This window comes from Myotis myotis, unplaced genomic scaffold, assembly GCF_014108235.1.
Source record: "Myotis myotis isolate mMyoMyo1 unplaced genomic scaffold, mMyoMyo1.p scaffold_m19_p_11, whole genome shotgun sequence".
Taxonomy (NCBI): Eukaryota; Metazoa; Chordata; class Mammalia; order Chiroptera; family Vespertilionidae; genus Myotis; species Myotis myotis.
Window position 1 is genome coordinate 77,362,607 of NW_023416315.1, and position 17,435 is coordinate 77,380,041.

The following is a 17,435-nucleotide window of genomic DNA, read 5'->3' on the forward strand; positions in this document are numbered from 1 at the left end:
TTTACCTCTTTTGTTAGTTATTCCTAGGTATCTTAATTTTTTTGGTGTGATGGTAATGGGATTGCTTTTTTAGTCTCTCTTTCTGTAAGTTCACTATTGGTGTATAGAAATGCCATAGATTTCTTGGTGTTAATTTTGTATCCTGCTACATTGCCAAATTCATTTATTAAGTCTAATAGTTTTTTGATGGAGTCTTTAGGGTTTTTTATGTACAATATCATGTCATCTGAGAATAAGGACAGTTTTACTTCTTTTCCAATTTGGATGCCTTTTATTTCTTCTTGTCTAATTGCAATGGCTAACAATTCCACTACTATGTAGAACAGGAGTGGTGAGAGTGGGCATCCCTGTCTTGTTCCTGTTCTTAAAGGAAATGGTTTTAGTTTTTACCCATTGAGTATGATGTTGGCTGTGGCTTTGTTATATATAGCTTTTATTATGTTGAGGTATGATCCTTCTATTCCCACCTTGCTGAGAATTTTTTCAAAAATGGGTGTTGGATTTTGTCAAATGCTTTTTCTGTATCAATTGATATGACTATGTAGTTTTTTCCCCTCGATTTGTTTATGTGATGTATCATGTTTATTGATTTGCATATATTGTACCATCCTTGCATCCCTAGACCACCAACTTACATCATACACAAAAATAAACTCAAAATGGATAAAGGACTTAAATGTAAGTCAGGAAACCATAAAAATACTAGAGGAATCCAAAGGCAACAAAATCTCAGACATATGCCAAAGCAATTTCTTCACCAATACAACTCCTAGGGCATTTGAAACTAAAGAAAAAATAAACAAATGGGACTACATCAAAATAAAAAGCTTCTGCACAGGAAAAGAAACCATCAACAAAACAACAAGAAAGCCCACTGCATGGGAGAACTTATTTTCCAATGTTATTACTGATAACGGTTTCATCTTCAACATTTATAGGGAACTCATAGGACTTAACAAAAGGAAGATAAACAATCCAATCAAAAAATGGGCAAAGGACCTAAATAGATACCTTTCAAAAGAGGACATTCAGAAAGATGAAATGAAAACATGCTCAAAGTCACTAATCATCTGAGAGATGCAAATCAAAACAACAATGAAGTATCATCTCACACCCGTCAGAATGACTATCATCAAGTGTCGTAAGTGTTTCCCTCCACGTCCTGCGTGGTTCAGGGTTCGGGTCTGGAAGAGGAGCCGCACAACAAATGAAAAATAAAAGACAGGAGATAACTTGGGAATATTGGGGGACCAGGTGGGCGAGTCCAACTCAAGAGGAAGGACTTCCACTGTGCTCAGGCCTCACCAAGCTTTTTATAGTGAGCGGTAAACAAGGTAGTGGTTACCAAAGCTACACTGTTTTTGTGAGTTTCACTTGTTTACACCATGGTTATACTTCCTGCACTTCCTCAGCCCATTAGATTCCCAGATAAGATCTAGGGAGTGTTATAAGGTCAAGCCTAATTATGCTAAGAGGACTGTGCCCTCTAAGCTAGGACTTGTTTGTGACTTTGCCAGCAGGTCAGTCCCAGGCTTAACCCTATATCAGTTTCCCACATCTCACCCTTTTTTTTATTATTATTAAGCTACTATAACTTACACATCAAGAACAAAACTCTGGCTATTAAAACAATAACAATGCCAATCCGTAACCCAAAACATTTTAAAACTTAAGCATAACATTTCAAGAACAAAAAATGTTTTAAGTCCCAATTTCAATGTCCAACAGTTCTGAGTCCAAGTTTCAATGTCCAACAGTTCCTTATGTGTACATGTCAGCAATGATATTTCAGTTCTGGATGGTGGACAAATGGTGGCAATGCAGGTCCGACCCTCTCTGGTTTGATCCTGGGCAACCTGCAGCGATGCACAGCTGGTGACTGCTAGCATGGCAAAGCTTCCTCAGCGTCTCCATCTCTGAACTGTCTCTCCTTTTGTCTTTATGGCTGGAGCATTCCTGAGAATTCCTCTCTGTTGCAGAAATCCACATGGTCTTGAAGTTGTTTTCTGAAAATATACAAACATATTCTCGACCGAAGGTTAATAAAGAAATTTTTACTTAGGGTACTTTTTATATTTGCCCAAATGATTTTCCGTTGGCTTATTTTGACACCATGTGTGTTTTCCTGGGTGTCTCGCTGTTAGCATTATACATGAAAAAATTTTTCTAGATGTAATTTAGTTACAGGATATTTTTCCTTACATGGTATTCTTCTACTATCCCCCCTTTTTTTTGGTTTAATTATTAGAAGGCTGTTTGGAAAATTTATAATGCAGTCTAGATAACTCTAAATTTTATTTTTTTGCACAAAAATATGACTGCTGTAGGATCACTGCATGTTAAGCAAATTTACTATGAAATGAAAATGTTGGTTAATACTTCTTGAGCCAATTTTAATCTGAAAACCTGACTGCTATTGTACTGTCAAATTTAATACTTTAACAACAATCTTAGTTTACACTGTAAATATTAATAGAAAGGATTATTTTTGCATCCTTGAGAAAGCCCTCAGCATTGCTGGTGTTAGGCTGGATGTAGATATAGGGTAGCTGTTGTCAGCCAAGTCTCTGTTGTCTGGGTACTGATCTCGGCAGGGCCAAGTCTCTTTCTGTTACCTGGGTCCCGATCTGGGCTGAGTGTGGGAAGCGAGAAGCAGCCATGGGGGCAGGAGACCTCCCTCAGAAGGGGTGAGTGTTCAAGCCCCTGCACAATTGGGGGGGTGAGGATCTGTGCCCCGCCTCTGTTGAACCCCAAGTTCTCTCTTACTGGCCCCCGCTGTGCCTGTCTTAGGTTGTCCCACCCTGTGGGGTCTTACCCATCTTTGACTACCAGCCATCTCTGGGCCAAGTAGGGTGATGTGAGGTTCAGTTCTGTCTCCTTGGTAGCCTATGCCCCTGTGGCCTCCATGCCCAGCAACTGCCTTGGGATCCTCCTTGCCTGCTGGCGGGGCCCCGGCATTGCACATATCTTGGGGAACCCAGGTTTCTTCTCCAGGGAGGGCCCAGCTCATGCCATTGGGCGAGAGACAGATCCATGGCACCAGTTACTACGAGGCTTCAACCTCAGCATGAACAGAGCTCAGGCAACAGTTGTAGGCAATTGAATTGTAAGAAGAGGGACCCTCTTTTTTCAATTAGACAAATGTTTAAATTTTACTATAATTATATGATTTCTCCCAATTTATTTAACCAGAACTTTAAACTCTTAGCTGGTAAGTCAAATGTTTAGCATTTCTTTAGATTAATAACATTTTTAAGAATAAACTTCAAAAATGCAAGACATAATCAACCAACAGAATTAATTCTGTCCTCTAGATTTTTCATGAGGCAGATTTAGCAATTTAGCAAACTCCCAAAGCCCTAGGCTGCCATTGCTCCCAAGGATGGGAAACTGGGAAGCAAGCCTGTCTTTAGAAGCTGCCACTGGCAGGAAATTTTTTGTCTATCTGCTTGTTCTGTTGGGGGAAGGGAGGCTAGCCCTTCCTCCATTAGAAATGCCTTGGGAAGCCAGCCTTAATTAAGAGCGTAGCCGTCCTTTTACTGGGCTACTTAGATTTTTATAATTAATACTAGAGGCCCGGTGCACAAACATTTTTGCACTCGGGGGGGGGGGGGGGGTCCCTCAGCCCGGCCTGTGTCCTCTCGCAGTCTGGGACCCCTCGGGAGATAACGACCTGCTGGCTTAGGCCTGCTCCTGGGTGGCAGAAGGCAGGCCCAATCCCTAGGTGCAGCCCCTGGTCGGGCTCAGAGCAGGGCCGACTGGGGAGTTGGGGCACCGCCCCCTGTCATGCACAGAGCAGGGCGATCGGGAGGTTGTGATGCCACCCTCAGTCACGCTCAGGGTAGGGCCGATTGGGAGGTTGGGGCACCGCCCCCATCACACTCAAGGCAGGGTCGATGGGGAGGTTGGGGCACCACCCCCTGTCATGCACAGAGCAGGGCCAATCAGGGGGTTGGGGCACTGCCCCCTGTCACGCACAGAGCAGGGCCAATCAGGGGGTTGGGGCTCTGTACCCTGTCACGCACAGAGCAGGGCCAATCAGGGGTTGGGGCGCTGCCCCCATCACACACAGAGCAGGGCCCATCAGGGGGGTTGGGGCACTGCCCGCTATCACCCACAGCGCAGGGCCGATCAGGGGGTTGGGGGCGCCGCCACTCTCACACTCAGGGCAGGGCCGATGGGGAGGTTATGGCGCTACCCCGTCACACACAGAGCAGGGCCCGTGTGGGGGGAGGGGTTGGGGAGCTCCGCTGTATCAGGCACAGAGCAGGGCTGATCAGGGGGTTGGGGCGCCTTCCCCTGTCACGAACAGAGCAGGGTGGATAGGGAGGTGTGGCCCCACCCCCTGTCACACACAGAGCTGCAGGGCGATCAGGGGGTTTGGGCACTGCCCCCTGTCACACTGATCCCAGTGCCGGGAGGCCTTGTGGCTCCGCTGATCCCGGTGCTGGGAGGCATATTACCCTTTTACTATATAGGGTAGAGGCCAGGTGCATGGGTGGGTGCCGGCTGTTTTGCCCTGAAGGGTGCCCTGGATCAGGGTGGGGGTCCCCACTGTGGTGCCTGGCCAGCCGGGGTGAGGGGATGATGGCTGTTTGCTGCTGGTCACACACCCTTCAGGGTGGGGGTCCCAACTGGGGTGCCTGGCCAGTCTGGGTGAGGGGCTGAGGGCTGTTTTCAGGCTGGGACTGAAGCTCCCAACCTCTCCTTTTTTCCTTTTTTTTTTTAATTCTGGGCCAGCTTTAGCTTTGAGGCTTGGCTCCAGCTCTTAGGCCTCCGAGGCTGAAATTAGGTTTCTGGCCTTTGCTTACAATGTTGCAATCCTGCTGGCTGAAGTCCGGTGGTATTTGTTACAGTTTCTTAAACTGCAGGCTCAGAGGCCTGCAGCCGCAGGCGGGGAACGTTGGTTTCCTCCGACACTGAGGCAAGCAAGCCTCATGTTAGTTTCAAGCTGCCTGGCTGCCGGCCGCCATCTTGGCTGACAGTTAATTTGCATATCTCGCTGATTAGCCAATGAAAAGGGTAGTGGTTGTACGCCAATTACCATGTTTCTCTTTCATTAGTGTAGATAGTTCAATAATTCTTGAGATTCAAATCCAAATTATTATTTTAAGGCATACTATTTAGCCAATTTTTGTAACAGAGACAATTTTACTGAATTTCTTTGAGGTTTTAAGGTTAACTTTGGAACAGGCTTCATTAACATTTCAAAAATCACTCTTTATTATGGAAATATACCAATCTTGTTGCTAGAATCTAGCCAGCACCTTTTTTCCTTTGGGTAAAATTTGCCATTTTTCTTAGGAAATAATCAGTCTTGGGTTTTATTCTGTACATTTGGAGAGAGATTTCAGCTCACAACTCTATCTAAATGTCCAGAATAGGAGGATGCGCGTGGTAGTTCCAAGCCAGTTTCTCTTTACACGTGCACAGAAATCCCAGACGCATTTTTAAATTTTGTAAAACTTTTCATTTAGAATAGTTGGGGAGGGGGCGCCCATATTGGATCGCCATGTGCTCCCTTCCCGTCCCCCACATCCTGCTTTGGGGGAAGTTTCTGCAAATGACTCAGATGGCATATTTTTCCCAAAGTCATGCTTAATAGAAAAATACATTTTAAATTTTTTCCTATTTCGCTTTCTAAAATCATGGCTAGCACCCAAGGTTATCTTAGCTAAAGTTTGGTTGTCATAAGATGTTCTCCAGTAATTTTTAAATAAAACATTGAGTAATCTCATTGTGGGAGAGCTTATAGCTCTGCTTTTTCCTGCCACCTTTGAATCTCTCCACACCAGAGGCGGACTCAGCAGCGGGGTTTCATTTCTTATTACAGATTTTAGATTCCAAATACAAATTAAGATTTTAATTTGAACAAGAAACCACATTAAGATGACCATGGCACTCTTTTTTCTTTCAGCCTGATTTTAAAAAGTACCTTTTAATATTCCAATTTCTTTATAATTTGGCGTTTTAGCACAGGTGATTCTATTAACAGAGAAGTAAATATTTCAGGATTAGGACTCTGAGGTGGAGAGAGCCATGAAGGCCATTCCTCCCATTTTTTCTTTTCTTTCTGCTCCTCTTTAGGAGCGGAGGGTGTAAGGGGAGGAGATTTATCCCCCTTGGCCTCTCCTAAAGGCTCTAGTAAATGAAATACTGTGTTTCACAAGGAAAAAAAGTTTTTGGAGGCAAGTTTTTCCCTGCTGCTGACCTTTTTTTCAAGTTCTAACTTTTTTGCAAGCATTCAAGATCTAATGTGCCTTTTTCAAGAAAACAAAAGTTATGTTCTGTAACAACATGCAAAAACTATAAGAGATTACCTTCTGAAACTTTTAACTCCTTAAACATACAACTCAAAAGTCTATAATAAAGTTTCTTACTTTTTTTAAAAAAGCCCAATCTACTTTTTTAAAGCCGAATCCTGCCCCGTTAGCCTGGTTGAGAAAACGTTCCCACACCGCCTACAGCTCTGGATCACTGTAGCTGATTGTGGGTGTTTGTGTGCGGTGAAATAACCCCTCACCTTTACGATGAATTTTCCTACCTTTATGGTGAATTCTTTGTTCCTCACTTTGCCTTCACTTCCAGAGTCCCCGTCGGGCGCCAGATGTCATAAGTGTTTCCCTCCACGTCCTGTGTGGTTCAGGGTTGGGGTCTGGAAGAGGAGCCGCACAACAAATGAAAAAGAAAAGACAGGAGATAATTTGGGAATATTGGGGGACCAGGCGGGCGAGTCCAACTCAAGAGGAAGGACTTCCACTGTGCTCAGGCCTCACCAAGCTTTTTATAGTGAGCGGTAAACAAGGTAGTGGTTACCAAAGCTACACTGTTTTTGTGAATTTCACTTGTTTACACCATGGTTATACTTCCTGCACTTCCTCAGCCCATTAGATTCCCAGATAAGATCTAGGGAGTGTTATAAGGTCAAGCCTAATTATGCTAAGAGGACTGTGCCCTCTAAGCTAGGACTTGTTTGTGACTTTGCCAGCAGGTCAGTCCCAGGCTCAACCCTATATCAGTTTCCCACAATCAAGTAATCAACAAACAACAAGTTCTGGAGAGGATGGGGGGGGGGGGAAGGGAATCCTTGTGCACTGCTAGTGAAAATGCAGACTTGTGCAGCCACTATGGAAGACACTATGGAGTTTCCTCAAATGTTAAAAATGGAACTCCCATTTGACCCAGTGATCCCACTTCTAGGAATATATCACAAGAAACCAGAAACACCAATCAGAAAGGATATATGCATCCCTATGTTCATAGCAGCACAATTTACCATAGCTAAGATTTGGAAACAGCCTAAGTGCCCATCTGCAGATGAATGGATTAGAAAACTGTGGTATATCTACACAATGGAATACTATGCTGCTGTAAAAAAGAAGGAATTCTTACCATTTGCAACTGAATGCATGGAAGTAGAGAACATTATGCTAAGTGAAATAAGCCAGCCAATGAAAGAAAAATACCACATGATCTCACTCCTTTGTGGATAAAAAATACCATTATAAACTGATGAACAAAAATAGATACAAAGGCAGAGCAGCATTGAACCGACTGTCAAACTATAGCAGGTAGGCCGGGGAGGGTTGGGGGTGGGGGCGTAAGAGATCAACTGAAGGACTTGTATGCATGCATATAAGCATAACCAATGGACACAAGACACTGGGGGCTAGGGGAGGCCGGGGGAAAGTCAAGGGGAAAAAAAAAAGGAGACATATGTAATACTCTTTGTAATACCTTAAGCAATAAAAGAACATTTTTTAAAAAATCATAAATTACAATTGTTTGGTTTCTCTTATATTTAATTTAATATATAGCTTTTTCACCATCCCTGTTTCTTTCTGGAAAATTTCTCTGTGTAAGAAGGAGGAAGTCTTTTGTCCAAAAGAACTGTGAAATTTACATTTTGTTGATTAACATTCCCACAGTTTCATTTCACCTGCTCTTCTAGTTCCAGTGTTTTGTGTGAAGTTATATTTAAGGAGAAGATTGATCTGACTCAGGTTTGACTATTTGGTGGAAATACATCATAGGTTCAGCTGTAAACTTCCCTCAGAAAGCACATAATGTTTGGTTGTCTCTCTTTCTTTGACATTGATAGATGTTAATGATGGCCTAAATTTCATTAAGGGTCAGAAGTAATGACATCAAATTCTATCATTCTTCCCTTATTTATTAGATGGAAAAATCCTATAAAAAGGAAGTTCCCTCCAACCATTCTCTCATTTCTACGATGTTCAGTTGTATCTGAAAGACAAGATGAATGCTCAATTTTTTCCTTTTATTTGTCAATGTTCATAACAATGAAATGCTTTCCTAGCACAATCCCAAGGGAGCGATTGACTATTTTAAGCAGAAGGCTTTGTTATGAACTCATGTATTTTAAGATATCTGATATATTTTGATTCATTGGAGTTATTATCGATGCTCACATTGCCCCATCCATGTCCACTTGCATTTTCTTGAGGTTGGCTCTTTAGTCCTTTCCATAAGATCCCAGTGATTTTTTAGAGCATCCTGGCTTTCTTATTTACAGCTCTGCCTATTCCTAGAATCAGTAGTTTATTTATAAAACCCTATTTTTTTGGTGGGAAATGGCATTTGGAAACCACACTCTAGGTACTGAGGGTGGTCATGGACACTGAACTCATTATTAGCTCTATGCCTTTCAATGGACTTCAAAACTGCACACACACACACACACACACACACAAGAATAGAATTTTTGAAAATAATTTTATATCTTTTCAGGGTAATTTTTTTTAAGTTAATACCATTAAAGTTGGACAAGGAAATTATTGCTTTTTTAGGTGTCTTGGACCAATTCCTTATATGGTTCACCCACCCCACAATATAAAATCAGATATGTTTGCCATTTGCTTTTGGTTTTATTATTTTAAACTATAATTTTCCTTGTATAATTACATAAACTACCTACATGGTTTCAAGATAAATTCTATGCAATCTTAGTGTAACCAAGACATCCAGTTTTCAGCTTCTGTCCCTGTCCCCTCCACCCTACTTTTCCCATTCCCATGTAAGTAAATTTTTGTTGGTTTATTTTTCAGAGTATCCTGATATTGCTTTTTCATATATATATGAAAAAGATATGTATTATATTTTATATATGTAGTGTATATTCCTCCTTATTAGAGAGATGGTAGATAAAGTCTACATTATTTTCTTTACTTTGCTTTTCCCACTTAATGATTTATCCTGGAGATCTCTCCATTCTTGTGTAGAGAGACACATTTTTTTTCACAGTTGGATAGTCCCTCACTGTGTGAATATCTCTTAGGTAATTCAACCAGTCCTTACTGATGGCCATTTGATAGGTTTTTGGTCTTTTGTTAATACAAATAATGATGCAATAAATAGCCTTATATGTCATTTTTCTGCATTTTTGTCAGTGTACTTAAGGGATAATTATTAAAATGGGGGATTGACAATGAATGAGAAAATGCATATGTACTTTTGCAGCACAGTGCTTACTTCCCTTCTGTAGGGCTTGGACTGTTTTTCCATACTCACCAGCCATGCAGGAGAGGACCTGCTTTCCTCATACCTTTGACAACAGATTATGCTAGCATACATTTGGACTTTTGCCAAACCTGGAGGTGTCAAATAGTATCTCACCTCAGAATTAGAGGTGTAATTTAATTAATATTTTTAGTGATTTTATTTTTTCTGTTTTGATTTATTTTTCTCTGAGTGTATGTTAATGCCTTTTGATATATTCAAGGTACATTTAAATTCATTTTTCTCTGAATGTTTATTCCCATCTCTTGCTCCATATTCTATCAAGTTCCTAGTATTTGGTTTCTGTACTTTTTAATTTTCTGAGAATAACAGGAACATTTACCCCTTTTGTTGTAAGCTGAAAAATATTACTTACCCTAATTTGACATTGTTTGCTTTAATTTTTCTAAGGTGTCTTTTGTTCCATATTATCTGTGATATTTTTATGTAATCACACTTATTAATTCTTTTTTTTACTTTATTTCAAATCTTAGAAATAGTGTCCTTACCTCCAGTTTACAAATAATATATCCATGTTTTTTCTTTTATTTATGTGCATTTTTTTTTTACATTTAAACTTCTAATCTGATTGCAATTTGAATGGCATGAGGCAATGGATGCAATTTTATCTTTTTTCTGTATGATTATATGATTACCCTAAAGTTGCTTTATTACATCTTTGGCCCCTTTGATGTGGTATGCTGCCACATTGAATCTAACTGTAACAGAGTGTAATTGAATTGTATATAAATGAATAAGGTATGATTAATTTGGTCTGTTTCTGAATTTTCTGTTTTTGGTTCACTGTTCTCTCTATTCATACAACAACATCACACTTCTGTAATCATAGAAACTACAATGCTTGACTCCTGGCAGAGCTAGCCTTTCCCCCTTGTTCTTTTTCTTCATGGTGCTGAGTAACTTGCTTTTTTCTTCATCCAAATGAACTTTATAATCCATCATTTAACTTTGTAATCCACTGTTTTTCACCTGCCTAAAAAAATGGTGATGAAAAAAATTTTAACTTTACAGTTATCCTATATAATAAAAGCCTAATATGTAAATCGACCAAATGGCGGAACTATCAGTGGAACGACTAGTCACTATGATGTGCATTGACCACCAGGAGACAGACGCTCAATGCAGGAGCTGCCTCTTGGTGGTCAGTGTGCTCCCATAGCGGGAGCCCTGCTCAGCCAGAAGCTGGGCTCTCAGCTGGTGATCGCAGTGGTGGTGGCCGGAGCCTCTCCTGCCTCTGTGGCAGTGCTAAGGAGCAGCACACCAGGTGATAAGGAGCAGTGAGCAGGTGGGAGGACATCCCCCAAGGGCTCCCAGACTGTGAGAGGATGCAGGCTGGGCTGAGAGACCCCCCTCAGACCTCTACTATAAAATAATGTTAGAGAAATATCTACCTTTTCTTCATTCTAAAACTTTATAATTCATTATTTTAACTTTATAATCCACTCTTTCTCCGATAGGGGAAAAAGTTATGATAAAAAAATTAAATTTATAGTTTTATAAGATCATACTAGATAATTATCTATAATTCCAATGTATAAAATGCTTTAAACATGGATCAGTTTTTAATTTGGTCAAATGTCTTGACTGCACTAGGTAATTTTCTATTTCATCTATTAATAAGATGTATTGTAAGAACAAATTTTGGTATGAATATTTCTACATGAGATATGTCTATAGCTTTATTTATTGGTCAAATCTCTGTTAGCCTTTAGAAACAACATCACACTTGATTCATAAAAGAATTGAAAGATTTCTCTCCTTTTTTATATGATCAGGAATATCTCACTTAATATTGACATGATCAGCTTTGTAGAGATATAAGTGAATTCTCCTTTGAAAAGCACCTGGCCATTATACTCTTTTGTGGAAAAACTCTGCTTTATTATTTCTTCCAGATGAGTAATAGATGATTACAAATTTTCAGGGAGGACAAGAACAAAGAAAATAGGTTTGGGAATGGTCCCCACTTACCTAAGTATCCTTTTCCCTTCTCATTCCCTTCCTTGAGTTCTTGTTGATACCTGCACCCCAGAGCCTCTTGAAAGAAGATGGCTGGCCTTCAACACAACACTGAGGATTGTTCTGGTGGGGAAAACCAGAAGTGGAAAAAGTACAACAGCAAACACCATCCTTGGGAGAAAAGAATTTGTTTATAAAATTGCTGCCCATGCTTTTACCAAGAGCTGTCAGAGAGCATCAGAGGTCTGGAAGGGGAGGAAATAAATATATTTAAAGATGTTGTTTTGGACACCCCAGGGCTCTTTGACACCAAGGAGACACTGAAGACCACCTGTGAGCAAATCAGCAGGTGTGTCCTCTTCTCCTACCTGGGGCCCCACGCCATCATCCTGGTTCTACAGCTGGGCCGCTACACGGAGGAGGAACAGAAAACAGTTGCATTGATCAAGACCCTTGTTGGGGAGCCAGCCATGAAACACATGATCATCTTGTTCACTCGCAAAGATGATTTAGGTGATCAGACACTGCCTGAGTTTATAGCAGCATCAGAGGTAAACCTGCAAAGCATCATCAGGAAGTTTGGGAACTGCTGCTGTGCCTTCAATAACAAGCAAAGGGCAGATAGACTGAGAAGGAAGCTAAAAAGCAGGAGCTGGTGGAGCTGATAGAGGAAATGGTGCAGAAGAACGGAGGGGCTCACTTTTCTGATGCCATCTACAAGGATATAGGGGAGAAGCTGCAACATCAGGAAGAGCCTTGTAGATAATCTATGATGATCAATTACAGAAGGAAACTAAACTACTTGAGGAGCAATGTGCTGAGGGAAAGATATCAGAGCAAGCAATGGAGGAGAAAAAAATCTTATTGGAGAGCGATAATGAAAAATTAAAAATATTAGGGAAGAAGCTGGAAGAAATATATTTAAAGATGTTGTAAATGGGATTTAGAATACACTTTCAAAAATACAGAGTATGTTTTGGAAATAATGTATATTTTATTAGTTAATTTACTATGATTTGTTAATGTGGTTTTTGTATTTTCCAAAGATGACTACAACAATATATCCTATCCCACCCATTCTCCTTGTAATCTGAGTTTGTTTTCCCTTCTGTTGAATTATAGGTTTTGTCCCCTACCTTGAAATTCAATGGGCTGTGTGACTGCTTTGACAACCAGTGTGTGGTTGTGACTTCAACAGTGAGATAGGAAAAATGCCTCTTTGCTCCCTAAGGTTTGTGGGCTTGGCACTTCGCCACCATGTGGTGAGGAAGCCCAGGTTGCTCATCGAGAGGCCGTGTGAAGAGGACTTGAAGTCACTGGCCCACTCCCCTGGCTGGTCTTTCATCTGTCAGAAGAACCAACTTGCCAGCCATGCAAGTGAGGCAACATGGAAGCAGATTCTCCAGCTGCCAACTGAGCCACCTCAGGTGAAGCTGCAAAGAGCAAAGATGGGCCACCCCCACTGCATCCTGCCCAGACTGCAGATTCATGAGAAAAATAAAGTTTTGTTGATTTAAACCACTAGGCTTTGGGATGGTTTGTTATGCATTGATAGTAACCACCAGCATCTTTCCAGCTCATTCACTACCATTAACCACAATGCTAGCAAATGGAAGAAGTTTCAGTATTGGCATAATCAGGCAATACTATAATATGAAGAAATAATAGACTCAATTTAGTGAAATTCAAATGAGAAATCCTGCATGTGTCAAGTGTTAGCATAACTGGTGATGCACATTTTTTTCAGTCCACGTCTCTGAGCACCTTGTTGGTGAAGCAGCTGGTTTCTCCAGCAAGATGGTTCTGTGGTCCTTGTGAGGCAGGATAGTAGGAAGCCAGGAAAATTCCTGGACAAAAGGTATACAGAAACTGAGATGAGAAGATGGTTGGCTTGTAGCCAGCTTGTTAATTGCAAAATCTTATCTTCCCCAACCAAGGGCACTTGAGAGCAAATGGTTTATGTCTAGTCCCTAACCAGAGAATACATTGGTTAAATCACTCTGGTCCGGGAAGTAGAGCACAAAGACCCAATTCATGCCATTTGTGCCAGCTAAACCCAAGGGCAGATGAAGTCAGGGAAAAATAACAAAAACCACATCAAAGCCAGGCACAACTAAGATAAAATAAAACAGTAAAACAGACCAACGAATAATCCAAATCTCCCCTATACACTTATCTTGATGCATCAGCATATTAAAAATGAACCTGAAAAGCTGATCCGGGGAATAAAAGGATAAAAAATCCTCAAGACAAAAACTCACTCTTGCACAAGCCCAGGCCCTGTACCAGGCATGAACTTTTTATTTCTTCCTAAGCTCTATGGGTTCCCATGAGGGACTTGCAACCCAGGGAGCAGTGGGCAGTGGGACCCAGCCTCAGCCCCTGATCCTGTCTCCAAGGCCTCCTTTCCCCTGACTTCCCAGTGAGCCAAAGCAGCCCCACCTCGGCCCTCTCCTATTGTGTCTTCTACCCTAAACCCTTCCTTTATGACCCTGTCCCCAGCTTTAATAAACATCCTCTTTCCTGCACCAAGTCAAGAACTCACACACTATGGGCCAATCCCTGTCTGGTAACACATGGATGTTTGGAAGTTGCTAAATTCTCTTCTTGATTTTCTCTCTTTTCCTTTTTAGGTGCCATCCTAAAATGTCCCTGACTGTAACTTAAAAATCTCTACTGTGCTAAATATTTTCATTTGCATCTATAGATCCACACTGCCCTCCTCTGCCTAGCTATTTGCCCCCTGGAGGCTGATCTATGTGGATCATATTGTTACCTAATTCAAGGGCTTCTCCACATGGGCTGTCCAATTCCAGAAGGAGACACGGTTGTCACAGCTTAGATTTATTTACTTGTAGCAAGTCAACAGAGACAGGAGATTCATATTAAAAGTTCTGTCTCCCCAAATGGAGAGGCTTAGCTATTCTTTACACTATCTGGTCAATTACAGATTTCTTTCTTTCTTTTTCTTTTTCTTTTCTTTTCTTTCTTTCCTTTTTTTTTTTTTTTTTTTTTTTTTTTTTTTTTTTTCCTGTTGGCTACGCTTGTTCTGTTTAGTTCTTGACACATTCATCCTGTTCCCAGCTGGTCTCATAAATTAAACCTTTAACAGGAGTAGCACTTAGTAAGAATGGCCCATACATTGAGACCCTTGTCCTATCTAACAACATGACTGGGATCTCTGACTCTCTGACTTTTGCTTGACTTCTGCCAATGGGAAGTCCAAGCAGGAGATCTCTTCTGGGTAGAAAAGGAAGGCCCGGGTATTTGTTTTTGTGCCTCTCTCCCTACAAGTTAATCTCTAACTAGCTTCAACCCTAAATTGAAGATTACACCTTCTCTAAGTTGTGGGTTCCAGGTCTCATTCACCCTCTTAGGGTTAGCCTGTAATTTCCTCACTGTTATCAGCAGTCTCCCTGTCACTTGTATCCCCCAGACCATAGCTTGTAGGAAATCATGCACTTGACTCTCCCCCAATTACCTAATTCGAGTGAGACATCTCTGCTGCTAGAATCCTGATTGAGAAATCTTTTTTAAAAAATATATATATATTTTTTTATCGCTTCTCGGCCTTTTGGCTAAGATCAAGTGTAGTATCTGTTCTTATCAGTTTAAAAAATATATTTTATTGATTTTTTATCGAGTGGAAAGGAGAGGGATAGAGAGTTAGAAAAATCGATGAGAGAGAAAGATCGATCAGCTGCCTCCTGCACAACCCCCACTTGGGATGTGCCCGCAACCAAGGTACATGCCCGTGATCGGAATCGAACCTGGGACCCTTCAGTCCACAGGCCGACACTCTATCTACTGAGCCAAACTGGTCAGGGTGAGATATCTTAATGATAATCACTCTCTTTTGTCTTTCAGAAATGCCCTGATCTTTATTAATGTTTCTTTTAAAAATTCCCTCTAGGGTTTCTGATACCAGAATATCTCTCCTATCAGTTGAAATCTCTATCATTGCCCAAAGAGAATGTTTTGTGTTCATATTTGATGAGCCTGCTAATGTACCCTCTTTGCTAAATCACATGGGAATACAAGTCAATGCCCTGAGTTATCTGTCCCCCAGCCCAGGGCACTTTGTGAGTCAATGGATGAGGTCATGGGTCCTGGGTAGAAAAAGTTGCCCCTAATTTTAGGAATTGGTGTCTTAACCTGTGTTTTCTCTTGCATGTGATTGTTTTGTTGCTATGGCATCTGAGAGAGCAGCCATCAAATGAGCCGCGTGCATGCTAGTGAAGCCCCTTGCTGACCTCTCAGGGAACACTGCAGAAGGGGTGGGGGCATAGGAAATTGTAGGAGCTGGTCACCAAGAATGGAGTGTTGGTGACAGATGGGGCAGTGCTCTCAAGTCTGGGCTGTTCTTACTAAATGCTAACATGTGGCACAGTATTCTGCAGAGGAACTCTAACAGGGATGAACTTGACCAGAACTATGACTGATAAGTTTATCTAGTTGCAAACAAGAAATCAACATGTAATTTACCAAAGTGAACATATAAGCCTCTTTTAGGAGAGACAGAGCTTTGGATTTTATTCCCCTGTCTTCTTTACTGGAGAAATAGAAATTTTTCTCCCACCAAGACTGTGTTCCTTTGAACTCATTGTGTTCTGCTACGCTGTGTAAGGTCATGGAGAAGATGTGACCTCCAGTTGATCCAAAGGTTGGACCAAGGCAATTGGAGGCTCACTCCAACTGTCTTTGACATGTGCATTCAGCTTGCCTTTTCCCTTCCCAGGAGCTGCTTCAAGGGCACTTGAGATAGTGTTGCTGAGACCAGTTGGATATTGTATGTGACTAGGCCCAGCTAAGGCCTCTATATCAACTTTTCATATCTGGCAGGTAGCTGCTGAGAATATTTGTCTTCAGGCCACTCAAGACAATCCTTGTAAGTAAGTTCCCTGGCCTATTAAACTGCTACCTAACCATCTGCAGTGATCTGCTTATTTCTTAGGTCTGCTTATTTCTTAGGTCTCTCCCTGCCCTCTGTATGGGGATGCTTTCAGAGTATTCCTGGGAGATTTTGAACCAACATATGCTTTTATTTACTTTCTTATTTATGTACTAGAGGGCCAGTGCATGACTTCATGCATGTGTGGGGTCTGGCCGGCCCAGCCCCAATCGGCAGATTGTGGTGTGCCTGTCAGGAGGAGGAGACAGCAGGAGGTTAGTCAGTCAGCCCAGCCTGATTCGGGCTGATGAGGGCCAGGCTGGCGGGGGGGAGGGGGGGAAGGGGCTGTGGGCGATTGGTTGGCAGGCCTCACCCCTTATTGGGGTAGAGGGCCAATTGGGGGTAAGGCCAGCTGTGGCGAGGGGCTGTGGTCAGTGGTATACAGGGGGCTGATCGGGGGCAGAGCTAGCCGGGGGGAGGGGCATTCAGAGGCGGGGCTGGGGGGGGAGGTGCTGCAGGCCAATCAGGGTGGTGGGGGCCATGGGGGGGGGCAGCCAGGTGGAGGGGTCATGAGAGGTTGGCCAGCCGGCCCCACTTCCCAATGAGGCTGGTTCACTGGCTACAGTGCGTGTCATAGCAGGGGGCTTCATAGTGACCAGTCATTCTGGTGTTCCATTTGCTGGCTTTTTATATATAGAGATTTCTGGGATGAGTACAGTAACTAAATTTTCTTTACTTAAATTTATTTTTTCCTTTTTATTGAATTTATTGAGGTAACACTGGTTAACAAAATTATATAGGTTTCAGGTGCACAATTCTAAAACACATCATCTGTACACTTTATTGTGTATTCACCATCCCAAGTCAGGTCTCCTTCCATCATCATGTATGCTCCATTCTCCACCTCGCCCCTCACACCTAATCATCTCACTGTTGTCTTTGTCCTTTATTTTTTCTAATTTTTTCTTTTTTGCTCAATTCTCCCAGATCCTCACCCCCTGACAGATGTCAGCCTACTTTCCATCTCTAAGTCTGTTTCTCAACA

General features: G+C 41.9%; 2 pseudogenes; both read left to right on the forward strand.

The window, feature by feature from the left end:
• Positions 1–11,588: 11,588 nt before the first annotated feature.
• LOC118665764 lies at positions 11,589–12,381 on the forward strand (annotated as a pseudogene).
• Positions 12,382–15,057: 2,676 nt separating this feature from the next.
• LOC118666712 lies at positions 15,058–15,179 on the forward strand (annotated as a pseudogene).
• The last annotated feature ends 2,256 nt before the right edge of the window (positions 15,180–17,435 follow it).